Source organism: Somniosus microcephalus, chromosome 8, assembly GCF_052327205.1.
Source record: "Somniosus microcephalus isolate GS21.2 chromosome 8, FLI_Smic_1.0, whole genome shotgun sequence".
NCBI classification, from domain to species: domain Eukaryota; kingdom Metazoa; phylum Chordata; class Chondrichthyes; order Squaliformes; family Somniosidae; genus Somniosus; species Somniosus microcephalus.
In genome coordinates, this window is record NC_140994.1 from 21332089 (window position 1) to 21344888 (window position 12800).

The following is a 12800-nucleotide window of genomic DNA, read 5'->3' on the forward strand; positions in this document are numbered from 1 at the left end:
CCATAGCCCCTTGCCAACACTGGTTGTCCTACGTCGAAACTTCGAGTGGTCTTGTTATTAATATGCCGGAACTGTTTGTTTTCCACTTCCCTCCGCACATTTGGTTTTAACAAGTCCAACCTGGACCGCAACCTCCTGTTATAAAACATCATGGCAGGACTTTGGCTAGTCACTGCATGAGCGGCGTTTCGATATGCCATTAGGAAATTGTCCACCTTGTGCTGTAGCGGAATCTGATCATCGTTCATGGCCTTTATTGCCTTTTTGAATGTTTGGACAAATCTCTCGGCCAACCCATTTGTTGCCGGATGATATGGGGCAGAGGTATAATGTTTCACCCCATTCTTCTTTAAGAATTTTTGGAATTCTTCCGACACGAACTGTGGTCCGTTGTCCGAACATATCTGTTCTGGCAATCCGTTCCTTGCGAATATTGTTCTTAACACTGCAATTGTCTTTTCTGAAGTAGTGGTATTCATCTTGATCACTTCTGGCCATTTGGAATGTGCGTCCACCGCAATTAGGAACATGGAGCCCATGAATGGACCAGCAAAGTCAATATGTACGCGTTGCCATGGGGCTGAAGGCCATTCCCATGGGTGTAGTGGTGCGATCGGAGGTGCATTTTGCACTTTTTGGCACCCAGCGCAGCTTTTCGTCAACTCCCCTATCTGTTGGTCAATGCCCGGCCACCATACATAAGCCCTAGCAAGACTTTTCATCTTAACTCCCCCCAGATGACCTTCATGCAGTTCTTTTAGAACTCTTTCCCTTAACTTGGGAGGAATAATCACTCTTGTCCCGTACATCAAAGTACCATGGCAGACGGACAGCTGGTCTCGCCTTGCCGAGAATGCTGGTAACAGAGGATCACCACATGTTGGCCATCCTTTCACTGTCACCTCATAGACTCTGGACAGTGTCGGGTCGTTCCTGGTTTCTCTTTCAATACTTGCATTGGTGACTGGTAAACACTCGATGATGGTCGAATGAAATAACTCAACAGGGTCAACTTTCGTCGTTTCTTCTTCTTCAGGTAGTGGCAGGCGTGACAGCCCATCAGCATTGCCATGCTGCTTCGTACCTTTGAATTCTATTTGATATTGATGTGCCCCTAGGAAAAGGGACTATCTCTGGAGACGCTGTGCTGTCATCACTGAAACACCCTTCTTAGGGTTAAAAATGGATACCAACGGCTGATGGTCTGTCAGAAGTGTGAATTTTTGGCCCTGCAGGTAATGATTAAACTTCTCCACTCCCCATACAAGGCTGAGAGCCTCCCTATCGATCTGCGCATGGTTGCGCTCAGCAGAGGTCAATGATCTGGATGCAAATGCGACTGGCCTTTCCGTGCCATTTGGCAACTTGTGTGAGAGTACTGCCCCAATACCATATGGAGAAGCATCACAAGCCAACCGAATAGGCAGTGTCGGGTTGAAGTGAGCCAACACTTCCTCTGAGGTGATCAATTCTTTGCTTTTGCGAAATGCCTTCTTACAGTTTTCGCTCCATTCCCATGGTACCCCCTTCTGTAAAAGAGCGTTTAGCGGGTGCAGTACCGTGGATAGATTTGGTAGAAATTTATGATAATAGTTAATCAATCCTAGAAACGACCTCAACTGAGAGACATTATCCGGAGCGGGAGCCTTTACAACTGCCTCTATCTTGTCAGGAGACTTATGAAGCCCCTCCCGGTCAATGACATGACCACAGTACGAGATCCGCTTCTGGAAGAACTCACATTTCTGCCGATTAACTCTAAGTCCATACTCTTTCAGTCAGTTGAGCACCAGTTCCAAGTTTGCGAGGTGTTCTTCATCACCCTCACCTGTAATCAGAATATCGTCCAGGTAACATTGTGTGCCTGGAATTCCCTGTAATACCTGCTCCATGGCCCTCTGCCAAATTGCTGGAGCCGATGCCACTCCAAAAACCAGCCTATTGTACCGGTACAAACCTCGATGCATGTTGATCGTGAGGTATTGGCGTGACTCTTCTTCAACCTCCATCTGCAAGTACGCCTGCGCCAGGTCTATCTTGGTGAAGTGTTTCCCGCCAGACAACGAAGCAAAAATATCCTCAATCTGCGGAAGCGGATACTGCACCGTGTGAAGCACCGGATTAACGGTGATTTTGAAATCTCCACAGATGCGAACCTTCCCTGGTTCTCCTGGCTTGTTGCTCGAAGGACGTTTCATAACGGGAACAATGGGCGTAGCCCACTCACTCCAATCTACCTTAGACAGTACACCTGAACGTTCTAGCGCTTCCAGTTCCGCTTCTACAGTAGGTCGTATTGCATAGGGTACCGGTCTGGCTTTATAAAATTTTGGGTGTGCATGTTCATCAATCTTGATGTTTGCCGTAATTCCTCTCAGTGTTCCCAGTCCCTGCTGGAACACCTCTTTAGCATCATCCAATATTTTGGACAATCGTTTAGGTTTGACATCTGTTTCCCCGGAATCTACCGTTAGTGCCTTCAAGGAGTGCCAGTCCATATTCATTTTCCTAATCCACTCCCGTCCCAGTAGTGGTGGACCTCCTTCAGGTAGCACATATAAGTCCATTACTTGGCTTTCTTCGCCCTTGTGGACCACTTTTACCTCTATCTTTCCGATGGGGTACACTCTTTGCCCCGTGTATGTTTTCAATATAATCTCCGTATCCCGTAAGGGAATATGTTGGAATAACCTTTTGTAATCTTTCTTATTCATGACCGTCAATGCCGATCCAGTGTCCAATTCCATCTTTACTTGGACTCCTGCTATCTGAAGGGTGACCCAAATTGTCTGGAGATCTGCATCCTTACCAACGTTGTGTACTCTTAAGCTACCCAGTTCATTACTGCTAGCGTCTGAATCTGACTTCTGTTCGGTCGAACTGTTCTTTGTCACCTTGTGCACCTTTATGTATTTTCCTTGCGGTGACTTTTTGTTGCTGGTCTTCTTTCCTGACCGGCATACTTTAGCTATGTGGCCAAGCCTGCCACACGTTCTGCATTCTTGGTTTTTAAACCAACACTGGTTCTGATCGTGCGTTGTCTTTCCACAACGATAACATTTTACAGTACTGAAACCCAATTTATTTGTACTGAGTTCCGGTGACCGTAGCTGCATTACTGCCGTGCCTCTCGCTGCGGCTTCGTGTGCTGCTGCCATAGTGACCGCTTTCTCAAGCGTCAGCTCATTCTCCTCGAGCAGTCGCTTTTGTGTATCTTCTTTTAATAAACCACACACAAATTTATCTCGTAGCGCCTCTGTCAGTCTCGTTCCAAGCTGACAGTACTTTGCTAGCTTACGCAATTCCATTAAATATTCAGCATTGCTTTCATCCTTCAGCTGCCTTCTGCTGTAAAATTTAAATCGTTCCGTTAGCATCAGCGGTGTGGGGTTTAGATGATTTTTCAGGACAGTAACAATCTCCTCGAACGTCTTATCCGCCGGTTCATCTGGTGATAAAAGGTGTTTCAATTGTCCGTATGTCTTCGCACCCATTAAGTTTAATAATGTTCGTGCTTTCTCTTCATCTGGAATTTTATTTGCTTTACAATAATTTTGTATGCATTCTACATACATGGCCCAATCTTCGATGTCGCTATCAAAGGTATTAATGTTCCCATGTTTAGGCATCGTTGCAATTTAATTTATTTTTATTTTTATCCAAGATGGCGGCTTCCTGCTCTTGTCTTCGTCCTCCGCCTACAAAATGGCGGTTTTCCCATGCTTGGCGGTCTTCACCCGTCCCCCGACGCTGTCTCCGCTTCACCGCGGCTCTCGTGCCTTCAGTTGCCCCAGACGCTGCGCCTTTTTAGCCCGAATGCGGCCCGGCCCTTATCACCAGCCGCGATCGATGTCCCTGCGCTGCGCCTTTCGGCCCGAATGCGGCCCGGCCCTTATCTCCGGTCGCGATCGATCTCACCGCCCTTATTCCTCCGTCTTCCCTCCCCATCTGTACAGCCAACGCGGCCGACTTTCTGGTCGCGTCGCTGCCCGGCTTACCCAGCACCGAGGAAGAAAGAAGATAGCTGACAGCCGCTGATGGAGGCTTCGAGTTCAGGATGTCTTCTGCACTCTGGTTTCTCGATGTCTGCCGCGCGCCGTGTCTTCCAGCAGGGTGATGAGGGTGGAAGCCTCTCTTCGACGTCCGTTCTGTGGACGAAGCCGCCGTGGATATAAACTGCCGCAGGGTAAGAATCGGACTCGTCGCCACTGTTAAGTCTGTGTGTTCTAGTTGTAATTAGTAACACAGACTACAAGATTAAAGTTCAACAGGTCTTTACTGGTTGGAGGTCAGGACTATACTAAAATACAATATTACTACACAGTGCTTATATACCGGTGGTCACCACCGGTATTACGTATACAGCAGCCAGAGAAAGTAGTACATCTCTTAAGGTGGAACAGGCTTAAGTTCTCTTAAGGTGGAACAGGTTACATACACCACAGGTTCACTGTCACCTTAAAATCCCCACAGATGCGGACCTTCTTTGGTTCCCCAGGCGTATTACTCAACGACCTCTTCATTACAGGAACAATGGGTGTAGCCCACTCGCTCCAGTCCACTTTGGACAGTACTCCTGAACGTTCCAACCCTTCCAGCTCTGCTTCAACCGCTGGTCTGATCGCATAAGGCACTGGTCTGGCCTTCAGAAACTTTGGGCTTGCATTATCCTCTATTTTAATTGTTGCTGTTATTCCTTTTAGTGTTCCTAGTCCCTCCTGGAACACTTCTTTTGCGCCAGTTAGCATTTTTGACAGTCTTCCAGGTGTGACGTCGTCATCCTTCTTGGCCTCCACCTTCAGTGCCTGTATGGAATGCCAATCTAAATGTATCTTCCGGATCCATTCACGTCCTAGCAGTGGTGGTCCTCCATTTGGCAATACATATATATCCATTTTAGGTATTTCCTGACCTTTATATGTCACTTTCACCCTTATTTTTCCTTTGGGGTAGACTTTTTGCCCCGTATACGTCTTCAAGACAATCTCTGTAGCTTTCAAGGGTATGTGTGAAAATAGCCGCTTGTAGTCTCTTTGATTTGTGACTGTTAGAGCTGACCCTGTGTCCAATTCCATTTCCACTTGGACTCCGTCTATCTTGAGTGTAACCCAGATAGTCTGGTGATCCTCCATTTCGGTTACATTATGTAGTTTCAGACAACCCAGCTCCTTGCTTCCGGAGTCTGTGTCACTTTTCTGTTCATCTGAACCACTGTCCATCACCTGGTGTACCTTTTTGTACTTCTCCTGTGGAGATTTCTTACTGTTGGTTTTCTTCCCAGACCTGCAGACTCTTGCTATGTGTCCTGCTTTCCCACACTGTCTGCACACTTGGTCCTTGAACCAACAATCTTTCTGGTCATGTGTTGTTCTGCCGCAGCAATAGCACTTCCCTGTTCCATAGGTCATTTCGTTGGTGCCATATTCTTGCGGTCTCCGTTGTATCTCTGCAGCGCCCCTTGCGGCTGCTTCGTGTGATACTGCCATACTGAAAGCTTTGTCCAGCGTAAGGTCCTTTTCTGATAGAAGCCGTTTCTGGGTTCCTTCACTTTGTAGCCCACACACAAACTTGTCCCTTAACGTGTCTGCTAGTCCCGCTCCAAACTGGCAGTATTTCGATAGCTTGCGCAGTTCCGTTAGGTACTCAGCATTGCTTTCGTCTTTGTGTTGGTTCCTTTTATGGAACTTAAATCGTTCTGCTATCAGCAGCGGTGTGGGGTTTAAGTGGTCCTGTAGGATTTCTACTATGCTTTCAAAATTCTTGTTTACCGGCTTTTCTGGGGTTATTAGATTTCGCAGTAACCCATAAGTTTTTGCACCCATGGAATTTAACAGAACCAGTGCTTTATTAGCATCTGGCACTTCATTCGCGCTGCAGTACACCTCAATACGTTCCACATATGTCGCCCAATCTTCGACTTCGTTGTCGAACGTAGAGATACTGCCACTCTTCGGCATCCTTGGTTGTGCGTTAACTATCACCAATGGCGCCTCCCGCGCTTCCCCTTCTTCTCCGCTGGCACAAAATGGCGTCTCCCGCGCTTTCCTTCCTGCGCTCGCCCGTCTTCTCCACTGCGGCTTCGCAAAATGGCGTCTCCCGCGCTCTTCCTTCTTCTCCGTGGCTCAATGGCGCCTCCCGCGCTCTCCCTGCTTCTCCGCGGCTCAATGGTGCCTCCCGCGCTCTCACTGCTTCTCTGCAGCTCCATGGCATCTTCCCTTGCTTCGCCCCGCGGACCCTGATCAGCCCGTGATCCCTGGCTGTGCTCTGCGCGTTCTTCTCTTGATATTTGTCGACGCCGCTCAGTCTAGAACCTGGCTGTTTCTTACCCTCTCTCTCTCCGGTTTGCAGTATTTTTCCTCGACGCCGCTCGGTGATCAACCCCCGGCTGCGCCCTGCTCTCTTCACCCTTTTTCTTACCCCGTCGACGCTGCCCGGCTCTCTCTCTCTGCCGTCGGTCGGCTCCAGCCGCCGCTGCTCGGGAAGGGTCTGCTCTGGACCTGTCATCGGTCTCTTCCTGCTCATTGTGGCTCGGGAACCAAGCCCGGCTCTCCACAGCCTCCCCAGTGAAGTTGGATCTCTGCCTGACTGCTGGGCGGTTGCTCGCGGTCGACGCCCGTGTTTTGGACTCGACTTCTTTTTTGTTTTTTTTGTTTAATGTTGCAGGTAGATTGACATCAACACTCGTCGCCACTGTTGGTCCGTGGTTCAGTGGATAAATAATTACACGGATGCGGTACATAAACAAACAACAGGTCTTTACTGGAGGAGGGCAATCTCTAGACTGGAGTACAGAGGCATGCGCACAGCTTATATACCGGTGTGGTTACTGCCGGTAATACAGTATACAGGAGCTGTAAAAAAAATAGTTCTGACTTAAAGCACATACACTACAGCGACCCCCCCCACCCCCGCCTGATTCCCCGCCCCGTCCGACTTTCGGACCACCGTTTCCCCGCGACCCGAATCAGTCCCGCCCGCCGCTGGTGGGGCTGGCCGTCAGAACACTAATAAGCAATTATTACCTTGTTTAAGTCGATTTTCAGGGGCTGTTGCGATTTTGGGGCTTTCCCCACATCAAAGACGCCTGCGGGAAACCCCGCTGATGAAACCTGGCGTGAAGCTTGCCGGCTTGCTTGCTGTCAGCTGCAGGTCATTCGGAAAAGCTGCGATTTAAAGGGACAGCACTTGTATGTTGAAGGACCTTGTTGCTGAAGGCTTGGGGCTACTTCTTCAAGGCTTAGGCACATCTGTGGAAGGTTGGAGCCTCACAAACTTCTCCAATGTGATCTCTTGGGAAGCCCCTCTCGCCACCCTCACTCAGCGCTTCCTCAGCAGAGGCATCTACAAGAAGCATGGGACGCCTTTTTTTCCTTCCCTTCTTGCCATTAGAGGATCTCCAGCAGCAGAGGTGGCAGCAGCAGAACCAGGAACAGCATGATGAGCACCAGGAGCACCAGGCTGCTGCTCACTCACCTGAAGCTGCACAGGCCAGAAGGGGCCAGCGCTTGGAAGTGGCTTGAGAGCACCTTGCTGCGCTTTAGGGGGCCATGGGGACCCGTTTCTGCACTGGCAGTCCTATTCAGAAGGACTTCCATGAAGATCTGGTTTCTCTATTCAATAGATGGCCAACGCTCCTCAAGAGATGTCATTCTCTTATGAGCACTCACCATGTTTTCCGTACCCCGGCGAGTTATCTCCTCCATGGAGGTTGCCAACCTTTCCATGGTGATGCGTTCATGCGCCAATGACTCCACAAAGGTTCTGCTCATGGTTGCTATGGACTCCTCCTTTCACTCCACACTCACAGTGACCCTGGAGACAAAACCTGCCAGAGACTCCTGCATCTGTGCATGGAGTTCCATCACCTCTGATCTTATGGATGGACCCAGAGGCAGAGAGTCAACATGCAGCACAGCTGAGCTGAGCTGGCAGAGTCCTGCGCCCTCCGACGAGGACTCTCCACTGCTGTCCCTGTCTCCAGAATCTGCTGAGGCTCACTTGTGAGCTGTGAAACACCAGGTGACAACACTACTCTATGTCCCGAAGGTCCCCCCGAGGTGTGAGTGTCTGCGCTGGTGCTGGGTGTGCTTACTTCTGCTGACGCTGCACCCTCAGAGGTTGGAGCTTCCTCTGAGGAGTCTGGCTGCACAGCCTCTTCCTCCTCTACAGTGAGGACGAGGGCTCTGGATGGTACTGTGGGGGAGTAAAGGAAGGAGTTAGAGATGTGATGCCAAGGTGACATGCACATTCGAGTTGACATCTGCTGACACCTGCATCCATGCAGCCTTGGTCTCAGTGGGAGGCCTCTTCCTCCCTGACCTAGGGAAGAGGACCTCCCTGTGGGCTCTAACCCCATCCAATAATGCCTGCAGTGAAGCTTCATCGAATTTGGAGGCAGCTCGGGGTCTGGCACTGGCCACAGCTGCTGCAGGCTCCTCTGCCATCCTGTATGGTTCGTTTGGAAGCCTTCCGAGGATGCAGTGCTTGCTATGGACCTTGAAAGCACCACGAATGATGACATCATACTGTGGGGCTTTCTGACTAGAAATGGACAATTAGCAAGGCTGCCCACATGCTGGGAATTAATTGGCCACTTGAGGGAAAATTGCGTGGAGCTGGCTGACACATTTTTTTGTGTGTCAGAACCCCACATTCGGGGAAACCCGACCATTTCCCACACAAGCCACAAAATCGGGCCCCATGTCTCCAGACCATTAGTCCAGGCCTCTGGATTACTAGTCCAGTAACATAACCACTATGCTACCGTACCCTACATTCTCTGCTGAATATTATTCAGCAAAAAACGCAATGCTGAACCATCCAAATCTTGAGCTCCATTCCTGTGGCAAATCTCAGGTCAGAACTTCCTTTTCCATACTCTCAGCACAAGGCCACATGATTTTTTTCATCATAATTGACCTTTAACAAGGCCGTCGCTCGTCTTAACAGATATTTTTCTTTGTTAATTTCCCTTCAACCATCTTCATGGAAACAAGACTTGGAAATTGACTTTTTGGTCTGTGTCTGGCTGCTACCAGTCAGTGGTGAACCTGTGGAATTCTCTACCACAGAAGGCAGTAGCAGCCAATTCATTAAATATATTCAAGAAGGAGTTGGATATATTTCTTAAGGCTAAAGGGATATGGGGAGAAAGCAGGGACAGGGTACTGCATTTGGATGATCAGCCATGATCGCATTGAATGGCGGAGCAGGCTCGAGCGGCCGAATGGCCTACTCCTGCTCCTATCTTCCATGTTTCTATGTTTCTATGCTCAACTGTTGCCATCTATTTTTGTTACATTTTACATCTAAAGGAAAATATACCTCACAGTCTTCAAACTGTTGGGTCACCATTCATGGCCAGGAATTTTAATGACTGACCACCCAGTTAAAAAGCTTGAATTATATAACCTTCCACAGTAATATTTCAAAAAATGTCTAACAGCTAGAAACTTCACAGAACACTACAGTTGCAAACACCTTCCCATATGATACTACTGCTGCCATCCAGGACCATATTATCTTGAATCTAAGGTCACCGCCACGGTCTCTAGGGTCACTGCCACCGTCCTATGAGGTTGTATACACCATCACAATCTGAGAACATTACTCATCATCAGCTTCCGTAAGCACATCTTTGCCCCCGAGGACAATGCCATGTCCTGTAAGCAAGTCACCCTGTTCCACCAGGGTGCCCATCTTCTATATGAGCCTGATATCTTTATCAGGAGGGTACCACCACAGTCTATGACAATATCACCCACTAAGTATCATGTCATGGACTGCCACCACACTGCCATACAATGCCAGCATCTCCAAGACTTCTTTGAAACATCTGTAAAGATGCTACCAAATTCATTCAACATGTCATAACTCCTATGAAAGCTTTGCTGTTGCTGACAAAGATGCCACCTTCTGTGGTGTCACCACCACTGTACACAGAACACTAGCAACAAAGTTACCACCACCGAAGAAGACGAACTTGCCTTTCTATAACGCCCTTCATGACCTCAGGACATCCCAAAGCACTTTACAGCCAATGAAGTACTTTTTGAATAGTAGTCATTGTTGTAATGGTAGGATACCGTTACGTTCTATGAAGGTGCTGCAGTCCATTGAATTTTAATGTCATTATCAACTAAATGCTGACAACTTTATGACTATTCTTTCTAATTACGTTTCTGTCCTCTCCGATGGGCTTTCCAAACCCTACCAGGATGCTGCCCCTGCCCCTCCCCAACAGCAATACACAGCCCTACATGAATATCAGGAGCAGTAAGCAGGATATGCCTCTATGCAATGTTATTATTATACGACAACCGGAGAAGGCAGCAATCTCACAGGTCTATTTTTAGAAGTTTTCAGCTTGATGCGCTGTCAATTACTCATAAAAGACTGAGAGTTAAGAGAGTAACTAAAGGCTTTTATTAACAAAAGAATGAAGGTCTGCCTCGAGTGGTCGACCGGTCCAGAAATACAAAGGGCTGGGGAGCAGTCACCTTTATACTAGGACTTGTGGGAGGAGTCAGCCGAGGCATGTCCAGGCATGTACACAGTGGAATACAAACAGTGGTTTACCACATTCACCCCTTGTTTAAAATTGAGTCCGGCGGGGTGAAGTGTATTAAAAGTTAGTGTATTGGAGTCTCTCCGGAGGTCTTGTCTGCCGCTGTGATCGGCGTGGCGACGGCAGGGGTAGTGGAGCTTCCGGCGTCGAGTCCTGCGTAGGCTGTGGCACAGGCGTGTCATCCTCGTAGATGTCGAGCGGGTCGCGGGGCCCAGGCCTGCCGTCTGCTGGGGCTGGATATCGGATCGTGGGGGGGGGGGTGGTAGTGAGTAGTGGGTTACTGCGGCCCCCGAGGGTGCAAGGTCTCTTATGGAGACTGTGTCCTCCTGCCCGTCCGGGTATGCAATGTAAGCATACTGGGGGTTGGCGTGGAGGAGGTCGACCCTCTCGACCAGGGGGTCCGTTTTATGGGTCCTCACGTGTCTTCTCAGTAGGACCGGCCCTGGGGACGTCAGCCATGGCGGTAGCGATGTCCCCGATGTGGACTTCCTTGGGAAGACAAACATTTTCTCATGAGGGGTGGCGTTAGTGGCAGTGCAGAGCAGTGACCGAATAGAGTGGAGCGCATCGGGGAGCACATCCTGCCAGCGGGAGGTTGGAAGGCCCCTAGACTTTAAGGCTAGCAGGGCGGCCTTCCAAACTGTCGCATTTTCTCTTTCCACCTGTCCGTTCCCCCGGGGGTTGTAACTGGTGGTCCTGCTTGTGGCAATACCCCTAGTTAGCAGGTACTGACGGAGTTCGTCGCTCATAAACGATGAGCCCCGGTCGCTGTGGATATAGCTGGGGAAACCGAACAGGGTGAAGAGGTCGTTCAGACATTTAATGACCGTGGCACTGGTCATGTCCGGGCAGGGGATGGCGAACGGGAAACGGGAGTACTCATCAATAATATTGAGGAAGTACACATTGCGGTCAGAGGAGGGGAGAGGCCCTTTAAAATCAACGCTCAGGCGCTCGAAGGGGCGAGTGGCTTTTATCAGGTGGGCCCTGTCTGGTCTATAAAAGTGCGGTTTGCACTCAGCGCAGACTTGGCAGTTCCTGGTCATGGTCCTGACCTCCTCAATAGAGTAAGGCAGGTTGCGGGCCTTGATGAAGTGGAAGAACCTGCTGACCCCCGGGTGGCAGAGGTCATTGTGGAGGGCCCGCAGTCTATCGATCTGCGCGCTGGCGCAGGTGCCACACGATAGCGCATCCGGGGGTTCATTGAGCTTCCTGGGCCGGTACAAGATCTCGTAATTGTAGGTGGAAAGTTCGATTCTCCACCTCAAGATCTTGTCATTTTTGATTTTGCCCCTCTGCTTGTTGTTAAACATGAAAGCAACTGAACGCTGGTCAGTGAGCAGGGTAAATCGTTTTCCGGCCAGGTAGTGCCTCCAATGACACATAGCCTCCACAATCGCCTGGGCCTCCTTCTCAACAGCGGAGTGTCTGGTCTCCGGGCCTTGGAGGGTTCATGAAAAGAAGGCCACGGGTCTCCCCGCCTGATTGAGGGTAGCGGCCAGGGCAAAGTCGGACGCGTCGCTTTCCACCTGGAAGGGGATGGATTCGTCCACTGCGTGCATGGCGGCTTTGGCAATGTCCTCCTTGATACGGTGGAAGGCTAAGCGGGCCTCTGCCGTCAAGGGAAAAGAGGTGGACTTGATCAGCGGACGGGCCTTGTCCGCATAGTAGGGGACCCACTGGGCGTAATAGGAGAAAAACCCTAGGCACCTCTTCAGGGCCTTGAGGCAGTGGGGCAGTGGGAGTTCCATAAGGGGACGCATCCGGTCGGGGTCGGGGCCGATGACTCCGTGTTCCACAACACAGCCAAGGATGGCGAGGCGGTTTGTGCGGAATATGCACTTCTCCTTGTTATATGTCAGGTTCAGGAGTTGGGCGGTGCGGAGGAATTTTTCGAGGTTTGCGTCATGGTCCTGCAAGTCACGGCCGCAGATGGTCACATTGTCCAGATATGGGAAAGTGGCCTGCAACGCATTTTGATCTACCATCCGGTCCATCTCCCTTTGGAAGACGGAGACCCCGTTGGTGACGCCAAAGGGAACCCTAAGGAAGTGATAGAGGCGGCCGTTTGCCTCAAAGGCAGTATACTGGCGGTCCTCAGGGCGGATAGGGAGCTGGTGGTACGCTGATTTCAGGTCAATGGTCGAGAAGACGCGGTACTGCGCGATCTGGTTGACCATATCAGCTATGCGGGGGTGTGGGTAGGCGTCCAGCAGGGTGTAGCGATTTATTG